The sequence below is a fragment of the Schistocerca piceifrons genome, chromosome 2, assembly GCF_021461385.2.
Source record: "Schistocerca piceifrons isolate TAMUIC-IGC-003096 chromosome 2, iqSchPice1.1, whole genome shotgun sequence".
NCBI classification, from domain to species: Eukaryota; Metazoa; Arthropoda; class Insecta; order Orthoptera; family Acrididae; genus Schistocerca; species Schistocerca piceifrons.
This window is the reverse complement of record NC_060139.1, coordinates 269,583,565-269,597,707: the sequence shown is the minus strand read 5'-3', so window position 1 is coordinate 269,597,707 and position 14,143 is coordinate 269,583,565. Positions and strand designations below refer to the sequence as shown.

The 14,143-nt window shown below is 40.6% G+C and overlaps 1 pseudogene; it reads right to left on the bottom strand.

Annotated features, from left to right (window-relative positions):
• Nucleotides 1-4,635: 4,635 nt before the first annotated feature.
• LOC124775318 lies at nucleotides 4,636-11,981 on the bottom strand (annotated as a pseudogene).
• Between the last annotated feature and the right edge of the window lie 2,162 nt (nucleotides 11,982-14,143).

The following is a 14,143-nucleotide window of genomic DNA, read 5'->3' as shown; positions in this document are numbered from 1 at the left end:
CTGCCATGGACTTAAGTGCAATTTGCGGAGTATCCAAGTAGATGTAGATGTAAATGAAAAGTAACACAAAACAGTTAGGGTGGGTGATAAATGGAATACTCACCCTAGATCCATTGTACATTTAAAAAATGTAAATATAGTGTGGCATTGTCGGCTGCGATATCCCACGGGGTGGGTGTAGCTTCCTTTAGGAGACGACGATCTACCTCCGTGCACATTGGCGCATCACCCAATAGCATGTGCACCCGGACATCGCATGTTGACGGTGACCGACGTTGGGGTGTGGGAGTATGGAGCACCAGTGCTGGTAACACGCTTATGTGAGGACTGCAGGTAGCTGCCATCCTTGCCCATCCTGGACAACAATATCGTTTCAATGCCGACGGTCCCATCACGACGCAGCAAATACAGGGTGGAGCAAAACTGTGTCACGAAATTTTAACCCTGGATAGCTGATGCCAGTAGGAACCAAAATTAATAATGTTGTGTAGGTCGACAACACACAATTTTTAAACTACAGAAACTTGGTGCCACGCTCTCCGAGTAGCCGCGACAACCATAGCGCTGCCCGTCAGCTGACGTACACCAACCAGATACCACATATAATCCAGTACACTAAAATATTTTTGTTAGAAGGAAGTTGTAACCTCGGCAGTTATCATATCAGACTCAAATGCATATCAAAACCCACGCTGTACTTACACCTCAAGAAGCATCTGTGTCTCTTGGCTGAATAACTGATACTCTTCACAATAATGAAACCGGTAGGTTGGCACTAGCCTGGCGCTTTTCAAAACCTTCCAACCCAGGGAAAATTTGTGCTGATGATGTACCTCAATTATACAATCATCAAGTAAATTTTAAAATCCCTGTCTCCAAGGTATAGTCACCAGAAATAAGGACTAATCTGAAAAGTGCGTAGTGTGATATTATGCCGATATGGTTTATACATTTTTATTAAATTAAAGAACAAGTTTACTGTTACCAGTCACTGTTTGTTTATCTACACGAAGTGTTTCAAAGGCTTAAACCTCCATCATCCGGTAGATTTACATTTGCTAGTATAACATTTGTGTGTGTGTGTTGCGCTACTATGTTTGGGAGGAACTTGTGGCACTGTCTAGTGTAGAAGCAAAACAGTATTTCAGAACATGGTTTCGGGTTTCTTTTGACAAAAGTCTGAAGGTATATCTAACGGTAAAAATAAAATAAGTAAAATAGAGTGACCACTGTAGATGACCGTTTTGTCGGAACACTGTCTTCAAATGTTTTATTTCACCCGACTGGCTTTCAGGCTCAGATACCACATGTGCTCTATCAACTAACGTACATAATGCATTACCGCATTTTGCAGGATAATAGCAGCCTGTGGCCTGCAGATATAGATCTGTATGCGTTAGCTTATGTGTCCCAAGGTTCTATCTGCTTTCCTTCGTACCAAAACATCAAGAAAAGGTAAAGTACCATCATTTTCCACTTCCATTGTGAAGTTTACATTCGGATGGAGCGAATTCAGATGCTGAAGAAGCGTAGGTAGAGTATGAAGTCCAAGTGGCCACACCACAAATGTATCATCCACATACCGCAGAAAACAAGAGAGTCTGAGAGTGGCTGACTGTAGTGATATTTCTTAACAGTCCTCTATAAAATAATTGGCCACCACAGAAGACAGAGGGCTTCCCATGACGACACCGTCCACTTGATTTAAAATATTGCTCATGAAATAAGAAGTATGTTGATGTAAGCACTTGTTTAAATAATGCTACTATGCCCTCCTCAAACTTGTTGCTAATGAGCTCCAGAGAGTCCTGCAATAAAGACACAACATCGAAACTTACTAAGAGATCCGACGATTGCAGTCTAAGAGTTTTCGGGCGACTCATGAAATCTTCAGAGTTTCGAGTATGATGGTAGAATTTGTGATGTCTGCTTTGTAGCTCACACTAACCAGCAAAAAAACTCTATTGAATACACATCAAACTAAGTATATGAGGTACTACTACATGTTAAAAGACTATCGATAACCCTAACTTCTGACAAATACGATTAAAAATCAATACCCGCTAACTATAGGTCAAGAACGGACATGGGAAAATTTAGCACTTAAAGATGTTTAACTGAAAAGTAGTTCAAGATTCCCTGCTGGGTAGTCACTCAAAACATTTGTACATTTAAAAACCATGAGGATATCCTGAAAATAAACACATAAAACTTACACGGTTAAGACAGATTCACGTGGATCAATAAATTATTGTGGAACTAGAACCTTCACATGTAAGTCAGACGGCTCAGATACAAGACAAGGCTCGAAGATGGAAAGTTCTTAACGTGGAGGTAGCGGTTTCCTCCGATCTTTGAAGTTGGTCTTCATTGCCTCCGGGCGCAGCAAAGTCCATTGATGTACTCTGATGCTTCTACCATCTCGCTTGGTGATGGGCAACGACTCGTTGCTGCCAAACAGGATTGTGGCAGGGGCAAAATCCGCTTAAATGGCGCGAGACGTGTATCACTATATTGCGGCACCCTTGTCCATGCACTAGGGAGTACAGTGGTCCCTCCGCGGGGGTAGCGGATTACACTTAGTGACACTACTCAATGCTAGTAGGACACGTGGTGACAAGGGTAGGTGACAGCTCTCTACTCGGCTACCCAAAGACAGCGAGTTGCAGTTATTTCTCTGTCAGAAGGAAGGAAAGAAAATAATAATATGTTTGACATAGTGTTAACTGTTGGGGTTGATTTAAATTGTTACATTATTCTTACAAACCAGTTTCTCCAAGATCGTTAGTAAATCTTTTTTGATTACCGGTTTCGACAGATATGTGATGCCACGTCAGATCTGAAACTTTAATAAACAGACATTCCAAGTCGAGGTGACTAATACATGTATGATTTCATTTAAATATATTACTAAAGCAATAGTATGTACCTTCTAACATAAAAAGCAGTTCATGATCTTAAATACTTGCAAGGTTCATAGTGATACTGCATCACATTACACTAAAAGGTAGGAAGGAATATCAGCATGTCAAACACAAAGTACCACAAATATTAAACACAAATCATGTTGTGCTAATGTCCTAGCGCACTCGTTCAGTTAACACCACAGTGGCTACTGAGCTAGAACGATATTTGCACAGATGAGTGTATATACAAAGGTTTACATTGCGGTATTCCACAATCGATATGCACTAACATAAAGTCCACACTATATGTGCCACAATAAAAATTCTTGCTCCATTACAGTCACATTAAAAATACTTTTGACGGATTTAGGTAATATTTTCAGATTACAAAATTTAGGAGAAATTATATTTTGGATATTCACAATGTCATCTTTCAAAATGTAAATTTACGGTAAAAAAATGAAATGATTTATGGCATTTCTGGCCGGGAGGCTCCATCTAGGGAATTTCAGCCACCGAGTGCAACACCCAGTCCACGAGGGGAGAAAATCTAGAACCCGGCTGGGAATCTAACCCGGACGCTGTGCATGTTGGGCAAGCAGGTAAACACTTTTTTCGTTGTTGCATTCTTTAATTAATTTTTTGGGATACATTTGCAAGATTATTTGATGTCATTGTCCAACAAAAACAAGTGGGTTACCGTCTAATATATGTAAATGTTCTCAAATATTGTGGTAGATAATCTCCAGAATGTATCACACTTACAAAAGCATATGTCAGAGGTTATATCATGTTTAAGAAGGGCAGGAATCCTTAAGCAATATATTCAAAAACTGATCTGATAGAAAAGCAATATAATGACATTTGCAAGTTGTTTATATAATTTCTCTCGTTTCGAACTTTTCCTTTGGTGGGAGACTTTAATGACAAGTTTTCTTGTAGAGCCCTTACAGTAGTGGCTAAAAGCTGAGGATAGTGTTTTCTGCAATCACAGTAAAACGATTTTGACGTGCTGGTTTGACATAAGAAAACGATGATAGTATCACAGACACAATAAAATTATCTTTGTCACATGAGTGATAGTATTTTACACTGGAATATATGCTTAAAAACAAATAAACTGCTTCATAAGTACAGTATTAAATAACTACAAGTATGCTGGTGGTCTTAACCACATCACAGTTTAAGATTTTTAAGTCTTTATAATTTATGTGTGGTAAATTGTAATACTGACATAAGTTATCAGGTAAGGACAATAGATTCTTAGAAACCTATTTTAGCACAATCGTTCTTTGTGCAGAAAATGAATCACAACTAAACAGCATTTAAGGTATTGTTAAACTTTCGATTTTGAACAGCCCTCAGATCATGTTATTTACAAAGTTCACTGCTGGGCAAAGAAAATGTATTGTCGTATATTCCAGCACACAGATGTGAGAGTGAAAATATCATACTGATTCTTAAAAAATGTGTTTTCTATAGAACGTGTACACACAAGAGCCTTTCAGTGTACACCCCGATGAATACAGACACGACGGCAATGCTTTGCCTGTGAAAGTCCTGTAAATGACATTTCTGTCTTATGAAAGTTACTCAGGAGCAGTCATGGAAAAAGGTTGTCCTGAAGACTGAAAACAATTATATGAAAATAAATACATTAATAATAAAAAGCTTTGAGGTAAAAGGTGATGCTGCCAGCGGTGTTCTTGGCTAGATCCATTTTCAATTTTTATTGTAGTTCAACAATTCGATATCTTTGTTTTTGTTCGAATGTTGGTAACTCTGCTGTATAATCACTTGTAGCCCACAAAATCAAATCTCACGTGTGTTCTGTACATTCTGCAATGAAGCTCCCAAATGGACGAACATCTCCATCGTTTGCTAGTTCTAAATATTCATTGTATTTCTGCCTGTCTTGATTTGGAATAATAACAGGTGGACAGCCAGCCTGCATTAGAATTGCATTCATTAACAACATAAATGTCCTCCCATTACCAGCAGAAAAAGGATGGGTGTGCACAAGTTTGTAATGTGCTAATGCGGTAAAACGGATAGGATGCATATTAGCAGCTTGTTCTGAATTCAACCACTGTGCAAATTCTTCCATCAAAACTTGAATTTCATGCGATTCTGGAGGTACGTGGCCACCAGCATATACTTGCGTCCGACAGAATGTCCCTGCTTCAACGGGATCCACAAAACCCATTACTGTGTGATGAATTTCAAATATATCGTTTACAGTTACTGTTCCAAGCCTGTTAACAAGTGTGGCATTCATATATTTTAACGTAGCATCAAGTCCCCGATTTTAATTGTGTTCCCTAATACTCTTTCCACCGATGGCCATTCTTGCTTCCACAATGGATCGAATTTATGGCAGTGTCACTGTGTTCCCTTCAATGGCAACAGTGTGATATATATGCTGGAAATATGCTTCCTTTTAGCGCGGCGAAAAGTTGAATTAGAATCTGGAATTGTCGACAGTCGATCACGTTTTTCATCAATTCTTCCTAAAGTAAGTCGATCCATTTCTTCAACAATTCGAGCTGTTCGTTGTCTATTAACCAGGGCTCCTGGGTGGCTAGGTGATACTGTTAGTGCTCTGAAGTACAACTGATCAAACATTACATCATTTTCAGATTGTTCTAAAAATTCACCATAATGGTTTAAAATATCAGTATGCTTTGGAGTAAGAGCAACGGCACTATTTCTCACCTCTAAGGCAGGGTGTAAAGAACAGACAGCTTCTGAATCCAATCTTACTGCTTTGCATTTACTCTTAACGTCTTCAGATACATTAGATACTCTAAGAACTAATCCCAGAATTGTGCCATCGAAACGTGCATGAGGGCGTCGTCTGGAAAAGGCAAAAACGTTTTTTGCGGGGATTTAAATCCATGTTGACTGCAATGTTCTTTAAAGTATTCTGACAGCAAAGCAAAAAGCAACGTAAAAGCAAATTCTGATATGAATATGAAATACATGCAAAATTTATTCATGTCAGCGGAAAACAAACAAGATGACTCCTTAAAAAGAGATTTGTAAAGTGTAACGCGCTGAATATAGGAATTCATTTAGCACTCTAAGCACTGAGAGCATTTACTGAACGACAGTATATTAAAACATTGCAGTATTATCACTTGAAAACAGTTGGGACTGTTGGTCATGTGGCAGGCATCCATCGTTTCTTTTCATAGCGAGCAACAGCTGTCAAAATCGATGCGAAATTACTCATCCTGCCACAACAACAACCACCTCTCGTACGTCATGCTCTAAGAATATGCGGTGCAATGTTACCACTCAGTTAAGCAGGCGGGCAACGATAAAAATATTGTTCACACTATTCATCTACGCCCAGTGTAGGCATCGACAGCAACTAACAAAAATAGAACACCATGGTTACTGTCTGCAAAACAATGCAGACCACAATTACTGGATCAAACATTTCTGAATACAAGATTTTGTGGAGCTCGTGGTATAATTCGATATGGCACGTGATGCCCACTCAAAATTATATTCATAATCCAAATCATTGACGTAGGATATGGCAATGAACACGACCCTTCTTACATAATCAATCTATAACAGAATGTTAGATTACATAAAAATAAACGTCACACCAAAGAAAATAAATGCAGGAAATTATACAAGTAAATGATGTGCTGCTCGATGTCTACATACTAGAATGTCCATATCGTACAAGCTCAGTCACCATTATGGTGTGCGCTAAGACATCAGCACAACATTATTTGTTTTTTATATAAATGGTATTTTATGTCAGACATGCTGATATTCCTTGCTATCTTTTATTGTGATATGCTGCAACATCACTCTGTGGCTTGCAATTTTTTTTGACTGGTTTGATGCGGCCCGCCACGAATTCCTTTCCTGTGCTAACCTCTTCATCTCAGAGTAGCACTTGCAACCTACGTCCTCAGTTATTTGCTTGACGTATTCCAATCTCTGTCTTCCTCTACAGTTTTTGCCCTCTGCAGCTCCCTCTAGTACCATGGAAGTCATTCCCTCATGTCTTAGCAGACGTCCTATCATCCTGTCCCTTCTCCTTATCAGTGTTTTTCACATATTCCTTTCCTCTTCGATTCTGTGTAGAACCTCCTCATACCTTACCTTATCAGTCCACCTAATTTTCAACATTCGTCTACAGCACCATATCTCAAATGCTTCGATTCTCTTCTGTTCCGGTTTTCCAACAGTCCATGTTTCACTACCATACAATGCTGTCCTCCAGACGTACATCCTCTGAAATTTCTTCCTCGAATTAAGGCCGGTATTTGATATTAGTAGACTTCTCTTGGCCAGAAATGCCTTTTTTGCCATAGCGAGTCTGCTTTTGATGTCCTCCTTGCTCCGTCCGTCATTGGTTATTTTACTGCCTAGGTAGCAGAATGCCTTAACTTCATTGACTTCGTGACCATCTATCCTGATGTTAAGTTTCTCGCTGTTCTCATTTCTACTACTTCTCATTACATTCGTCTTTCTCCGATTTACTCTCAAACCATACTGTGTACTCATTAGACTGTTCATTCCACTCAGCAGATCATTTAATTCTTCTTCACTTTCACTCAGGATAGCAATGTCATCAGCGAATCGTATCATTGATATCCTTTCATCTTGTATTTTAATTCCACTCCTGAACCTTTCTTTTATTTCCATCATTGCTTCATCGATGTACAGATTGAACAGCAGGGGCGAAAGGCTACAGCCTTGTCTTACACCCTTCTTAATACGAGCACTTCGTTCTTGATCGTTCACTCTTATTATTCCCTCTTGGTTGTTGTACATATTGTATATGACCCGTCTCTCCCTATAGCTTACCCCTACTTTTTTCAGAATCTCGAACAGCTTGCACCATTTTATATTGTCGAACGCTTTTTCCAGGTCGACAAATCCTATGAAAGTGTCTTCATTTTACTTTAGCCTTGCTTCCATTATTAGCCGTAACGTCAGAATTGCCTCTCTCGTCCTTTTGCTTTTCCTGAAGCCAAACTGATCTTCACCTAGCGCATTCTCAATTTTCTTTTCCATTCTTCTGTATATTATTCTTGTAAGCAGCTTAGATGCATGAGCTGTTAAGCTGATTGTGCGATAATTCTCGCACTTGTCAGCTCTTGCCGTCTTCGGAATTGTGTGGATAATGCTTTTCCGAAAGTCAGATGGTATATCGCCAGACTCATATATTCTACACACCAACGTGAATAGTCGTTTTGTTGCCACTTCCCCCAATGATTTTAGAAATTCTGATGGAATGTTATCTATCCCTTCTGCCTTATTTGACCGTAAGTCCTCCAAAGCTCTTTTAAATTCCGATTCTAATACTGGATCCCCTATCTCTTCTAAATCGACCCCTATTTCTTCTTCTGTCACATCAGACAAATATTCACCCTCATAGAGGCTTTCAGTGTATTCTTTCCATCTATCTGCTCTCTCCTCTGCATTTAACAGTGGAATTCCCGTTGCACTCTTAATGTTCCCACCGTTGCTTTTAATGTCACCAAATGTTGTTTTGACTCTCCTGTATGCCGAGTCTGTCCTTCCGACAATCATACCTTTTTCGATGTCTTCACATTTTTCCTGCAGCTATTTCGTCTTAGCTCCCCTGCACTTCCTATTCATTTCATTCCTCAGCGACTTGTATTTCTGTATTCCTGGTTTTCCCGGAACATTTTTGTACTTCCTCCTTTCATCAATCAACTGAAGTATTTCTTCTGTTACCCATGGTTTCTTCGCAGCTACCTTCTTTGTACCTATGTTTTCCTTTCCAACTTCTGTGATGGCCCTTTTTAGAGATGTCCATTCCTCCTCAACTGTACTGCCTACTGCGCTATTCCTTATTGCTGTATCTATAGCGTTAGAGAACTTCAAACGTATCTCGTCATTCCTTAGTACTTCCGTATCCCACTTCTTTGCGTATTGATTCTTCCTGACTAATGTCTTGAACTTCAGCCTACTCTTCATCACTACTATATTGTGATCTGAGTCTATATCTGCTCCTGGGTACGCCTTACAATCCAGTATCTGATTTCGGAATCTTTGTCTGACCATGATGTAATCTAATTGAAATCTTCCCGTATCTCCCGGCCTTCTCCAAGTATACCTCCTCCTTTTGTGATTCTTGAACAAGGTATTCGCTATTACTAGCTGAAACTTGTTACAGAACTCAGTTAGTCTTTCTCCTCTTTCATTCCTTGTCCCAAGCCCATATTCTCCTGTAACCTTTTCTTCTACTCCTTCCCCTACAACTGCATTCCAGTCGCCCATGACTATTAGATTTTCGTCCCCCTTTACATACTGCATTACCCTTTCAATATCGTCATACACTTTCTCTATCTGTTCATCTTCAGCTTGCGACGTCGGCATGTATACCTGAACTATCGTTGTCGGTGTTGGTCTGCTGTCGATTCTGATTAGAACAACCTGGTCACTGAACTGTTCACAGTAACACACCCTCTGCCCTACCTTCCTATTCATAACGAATCCTACACCTGTTATACCATTTTCTGCTGCTGTTGATATTACCCGATACTCATCTGACCAGAAATCCTTGTCTTCCTTCCACTTTATATGTTACAAGGTACATACTAATGCTGCAGTAATATGTACGCTGTTTGAATGAGGTCGTATATGTATTAGCCACCTCGACTTGGAATGTTTGTTTATTAAACTTCCAGATCTGATGATGACAGCACAGCTCTGTCGAAGCAGGTGATCAAGAGAGAGATTTATAAGTGAACTTAGGGAACATGTTTTTTTAAGAACAATGTGAAATAATAATAATGGCTTCTTATCCAAGGGTTACATCAGAAAAATGAGTGCTCGGACAGAAAAGTCTTGGTGCGTCCCCTTCGGAGAGGAAACGTGTGGTTGTGGTTCGCGGAAGATCATACACGTTACTGGAGGCACAGGCCCCAGAAATTTTCATTGTTACTAGCAGATCATGTGACCATCGCTCAGCTCCGCACTCACATAACATTTCGACAGATGCTGTTAGTGATGCTACCCATTCAGTCAGCGACTTGAGGACTGGGTGCGGGCTGTGCACCACGCCGTGAGACATCCCTCCCATCCTCAGAGGACTGCTGCCGCCAGACCAAGCCTCTACACGCTGCTCGAGCCTCGTTGGAATAGACAGCGGCAGCTGCCAGCCACTTGGGCTAGCCTATGGGGACGTCGATTAATTACATGAGCTCAAAATGGAGAGTGGGGGAATGTCTCAAAATCTCACCAATTCTCAGTTTCATGGGACATCTACATCTACATCATACTCCGCAGGCTAGCTATTGGTGCGTGGCGGAGGGTACTTTCGGTACCACTATCTGATCCCTCCAACCCTGTTCCACTCGGAAATAGTGCGCGGGAAGAATGATTGTCGGCAATCGTCTGTATTGGCTCTAATTTCTCGAATTTTCTCCTCGTTGTCAACACGCGAGATGTATGTGGGGAGAACTAATACGTTGTGTGACTCCTCCTGAAAAGTTCTGTCCCGAAATTTCAATAGTAAATCTCTCCGTGATGCACAACGCCCCTCTTGTAACGTCTGCCAGTGGAGTTCCTTTATCTGCTCCGTAACGCTCTCTCGCCAGCTAAACGATCCCGTGACGAAACGCGCCGCTCTTCATTGGACCTATCTCCTCTATCATTCCTATTGGGGCAATGAAAATATAAAGTTAATTACAAACAAATTTAATGATTTAAAAATTAAATGGTAAAACTCACTTTAGGCGGAGGTGGGATCCCACCACATATCACCGAATATCACCAGTGGGAAAGGGGAGTCCATAACAAAACTCGTAAAATACCATGTAATTAATGGACGTTCGCTAATTTAGCTCCACTATCATCCAGACTGCTGGCCCTACCGCTCGCCAGGGACGCGCTGCTGTGCGAGGTTAACCGCTCCGTTCCGTTGACCAGCCGCATCTGCAGTTGTGCCGGCCCTCTTGGAGTGAGACATCAGCACATTGCTTGTGACAAAGAAAGTATTAACTACATTAACTTGATAACAGTGCATAAAGATATCAAGAATAAAAGCTATTACAAACATGTTAAATGATCCCCCAATTATTGATATAACAGGAGGTTACAAATTTACTCATCACATCAGAGACTCCATGTCGAACCCAATGTGAATAATTATTTGTAACTTTTAACCTTACGTACGCTTGCCCATGTCACGGCGCAGAGGGTGTAAAAGGAGAAACTTTGGGCATAGTTCTTAGACACATAACCCAGAGATTGCAGGTTTAGTTCGTTGTAAGTCGTTAGAACCGGCCCCTCTAGGTACTGACGCTTAATAATTCTGCTATAAAGTCATGGATATACCTTTATGCCCACATACTAATATGTTTGCACAAACCGAACTTATTTAGACCTACCGATACAGAAACCTCACGCTAGCCGGCTTTCTTAAGGTACAAAAGGAAACCCAATTAGACTCCTGCAGGTGGCATCCTCATCACCTCCAAAGTCTGCTCGTAGCTCTTGACAAACAATTTACTAACTGCACTAACTTGATAATAATACATAAAAAATTATGATCAAAAGTTTTACAATCTCATCACGTCATTTCCTGCTACAGATCTCGTAGCACGCCACACACATCTAACAACAACCAGCGTTATACCAAATACATGGATCACATTCGACTGTGCTAATTGTTAATAACCCTTCAGTGGGGAAACGGTTACAACTACTTTATTTTGGGAACAAGCACGAAAAGTTAATAAAGTTTTGACACACCTTCATTATACACCCTACCGTCCACCTACTTCTTTTTATTCTTATTCAATTATTGCATCATCAGTCGAATGAAATTTTGGAAGATTAGTTATACCTTCTATTGACTCTACCTTTCCGTTCCTTGGAAATAGTACCAGACTTACATCCATCCTCTTTCCTCAGCAAGGTGGCCATCACATAACTATTTCAGAACAAAAGAACAGAGCATATTACGTTAGTCAGATAGCTATATACCGCTCACTTGCGCTTCGTGTATGATTGCTGGATGCCACACGTGTCGATATGGTCTGTTCTGACACCTTGCTGGGAGTCCCCCATTACTCATCTCGCTTCTTACTTGTATCACTACAACAAAATTAAAAATGAAAAAGACATCGTGGTCCATTACATAGCGTCCTCATGTGTTGTCGACGTTGGCCGATAAATCCTTACAGTGGTCCCAAGGGCTCACTTAGCGGAGACAAAACATCATCAAGCTCCTCTCCAACTCAACACATAAATTCTGCTACGCTGTGGACATCACAAGACAAAATCAAAGCAACCACAATTCCGACGAGCCAACGACGTCTATAATCTGGCCTTCAGCGAATAACAAACGCTCAGCTCTTAATCACTTTACCTAACGTATGCACAGGCTCGTCGCCTCCTCCAATGAATCCTTAATAATGCAATGAGAATCCCATATAAAACAGTGCGCATCTTGTACGCTTGTAAAGTATCTCAACTCAACTATTTAATTAACCCTGCATGAAAAAGACGACACCATCAACATACGTCTTAAATCACTGGAGAATCGATCTCCGGGAAGACACTCCTCCTACACTTTTGGCAGACAACTCAAGCTGAAAGCGACCATACACGACACTCATAATTCATCATTCTAGATGACCCACAGAATATACACAATTTCTACCACATGGAACATCCAGACTTTACCAATAACTACGAATTTACTGTCAGGACGTTTCTCATACAGCAATAAATTTGACCAAAGTGACGTAATTAAGCTACAAAACCACACTTCCCATGCTAGTTGTCTCATTTGCTACACTTTTATTCAATGAACGGTTTAATATAGCTGATATGATGTATATCACATGATGCCCATGACTTCAGCGATTCCACATCTGGCTCCTTATCGTGCACGACTCTCTGTATGCAGAGAGCTTCAAAATAGAGATAAAAAACCTTATGGCACAATGTGTTTTGTTTGTTAGACAGTTTGTGAAAGAAGAAGTACCTTCTCAGTAATTTCATAGCTTGGAATTTTTGCTTTCTTATCCACTCGTTGCTTTCCTTTATAGCCGGGCTCTGGATGGATATGAGAATTACTTCCTTGTGTCAAGAATGCTGATTGGATGGGAATTTTATCAAACCCGAGCTCTATCCTCTTACTCATTTTCTGGAAGTGGAGTAGGAAGGCATCCCACAACAAATGACGTTTGCCACAGGACAGAAGGCAAAAGGTATCCAGGTCATGCATAATTTTTTTTGCAAGGTTTTGAACTAGGAGGGTAGGGGTGGGTGGGAGGAAACTGGGAATCGAAATGAAACATTTCCATACTTTTTTATCATTGTCTTCTGCGTCAACAGGCGAAACTGCGCGCCGTTATATGAGATCAGTTTGTCAACTCACCCCACCTGCTGCAGAAATCCGTTCTGGAACATATTCGATGCCTTCTTCGCCGTAGCCCTATGCTACGGAAATAGGGTTAAGAATTTTGAAGTCAGCTCCGTGTGGAGTAGAACGTAACGGAAACCGATCCTCGACCTCGGTAATGGGCTAGGAGATCGATGCGCTCCTAGCTGACACATTCTCTTTAGCGGAATTGGAAACCGGGGCCTGATGCGAAGTCTCGGTTTCTTTTGTCTTCTGGCATAGTTTGCATTTCTAAAATGCTTTCTGGGTAGTCAGTCCATGTGATTAAAGTAACATGTGGATTGCAAGTTCGAAAATACTTACAAGGTGCGGAATGGACATGGACCAAATGAGCACACTAAATTAATCAACGAAATATTTCGGTATGTTTAATAACCAGATTGAGTCTTCTACCATTTTCTGACGAAACAGAACTTCATCATGCAAGAGATGAAACAGTCTAACTACTGGCTGTTCACAGTTCCGTACTTTTAATTCACGAAGGGCCGGTTGCTTTTCCTGTTGTCTTGCTATGCCATCCAGTGATGCTGAAATATAGTTTTGGAAAGCTAGCCGCTTCATATAGAGAGGGCTTTAGCGCTTTTCCTCTAATTCTTCTTCTATCGTTTCATACAATCCAAGAGAAGAGCGAGACAACACGTCTGCTAAGAAGTTAACTGAGCCCCTTGCATGCAAGGCTGTGAATATGAATTTTTGCAGTTTGCAACACTTTTCGCATAGTATCAATCCGATCAGTCGCAGAGCAACAAAACTCTTAAGAAATGCTATCAATAAGTGCGGTTCGTATTTTTCACTATGTGTTAAAGATTTACACTCATAA